The sequence below is a fragment of the Pongo abelii genome, chromosome 10 (assembly GCF_028885655.2).
Source record: "Pongo abelii isolate AG06213 chromosome 10, NHGRI_mPonAbe1-v2.0_pri, whole genome shotgun sequence".
NCBI lineage: Eukaryota > Metazoa > Chordata > Mammalia > Primates > Hominidae > Pongo > Pongo abelii.
In genome coordinates, this window is record NC_071995.2 from 55,606,822 (window position 1) to 55,608,406 (window position 1,585).

Genomic DNA, 1,585 nt, shown 5'->3' on the forward strand with positions numbered 1-1,585 from the left:
GTTGTTGAATTCATGGTAATTTGTGGAGAATTTCTGGGTCTATATTCATAAGAAATAGTCTATAGTTTTCCTGTGTTTGTCTGATTTTGGTATCTGAGTAGTACTACCTCATTGAATAGGCTTGGAAGAGCTTCATTTTCTTCTATTTTTGGAAAAGCTTGTGAAGAAATAGTATTGATATTTTCTTCATGGGAAGTTTCTGATTTATAATTCAATCTTTTCTAGGCGGCTGCCGAAGATGGCAGAGGGGCAGGTCCTAGTGCTCAATGGCCGAGGTCACCTCCTGGGCTGCCTGGCGGCCATCGTGGCTAAGCAGGTGCTGCTGGGCCGGAAGGTGGTGATCGTGTGCTGCAAAGGCATCAACATTTCTGGCAATTTCTACAGAAACAAGTTGAAGTACCTGGCTTTCCTCCACAAGCAGATGAACACCAGCCCTTCCCGAGGCCCCATGTCTTCTGGCGGAGCTTGCGAGGCGGGCCGCCCCACGACAGCTGCCAGTCAGGCCGCCTAGGACCTGCCACCAGGTGTTCGGTGGCATCCCACCGCTGACAGGAAAAAGCAGATGGTGCTTCCTGTTGCCCCTAAGGTTGTGCGTCTGAAGCCTACGAGAAAGTTCGCCTACCTGGGGTGCCTGGCTCACGAAATTGGCTGAAAGTACCAGACCATGACAGCCATCCTGGAGGAGAAGGGGAAGGAGAAAGCCAAGATCCACGACCAGAAGAAACAACTCCTGAGGCTAGGGAGACAGGCCGAAAAGAATGTGGAGAAGAAAATTGACAAATACAGGGAGGTCCTCAAGGCCCACAGACTCCTGGCCTGAGCCCAGTAAAGACTGTTTATACCTCATGCTTGGCCTGGCCTGCCCTTCCTCCATCGTGGCCCTGGAATGTGGGGGACCCAGGGGCAGCAGTCCAGGTGCCACAGGCAGCCTGGGACTTAGGAAGCTTGGGAGCAAGGAAAGGGTCTTAGTCACTGCCTTTCAATAAGGTTACTTAAAGCACTCGAAGAATTGTGCAGGCATAATTCATCTGTGACCAACAGAGCAAGCAATTACTTCAGTTTCAATATCAGCAAAAGGGAGCTGGAACACTAATTGGAGGGGCCCTACCTTGTGAGCGGGGCATCTGTTTAACTTCCCAACTAGTCATACACTATACTTTGCAGCTGTTAGAATGTGAACAAGCGCTTGGGGGACAGCATTAGCTTGCTGTTGTACGAAGGGTATTTATAAAAGCACAGACTGGGAAGATGTGTGATCAAGAAGTTACAGGCATTGCCTGTGCGTCTTACCTGTATTTTGTGATCAGAATCAAATAAATTACTTTTATTCTTTTTTTTTTTTTTTTTTTTGAGACGGAGTCTCGCTCTGTCACCCAGGCTGGAGTGCAGTGGCGCGATCTCGGCTCACTGCAAGCTCCTCCTCTCTGGGTTCACACCATTCTCCTGCCTCAGCCTCCCGAGTAGCTGGGACTACAGGCACCCGTCACCATGCCCGGCTGATTTTTTCTATTTTTAGTAGAGACGGGGGTTTCACCGTGTTAGCCAGGATGGTCTCGATCTCCTGACCTAGTGATCTGCCCACCTT

The 1,585-nt window shown here is 49.7% G+C and overlaps 1 pseudogene; it reads left to right on the forward strand.

Moving 5' to 3' along the window:
• Window positions 1–238: 238 nt before the first annotated feature.
• Window positions 239–830, forward strand: LOC100447731 (large ribosomal subunit protein uL13-like; annotated as a pseudogene).
• Window positions 831–1,585: the final 755 nt, after the last annotated feature.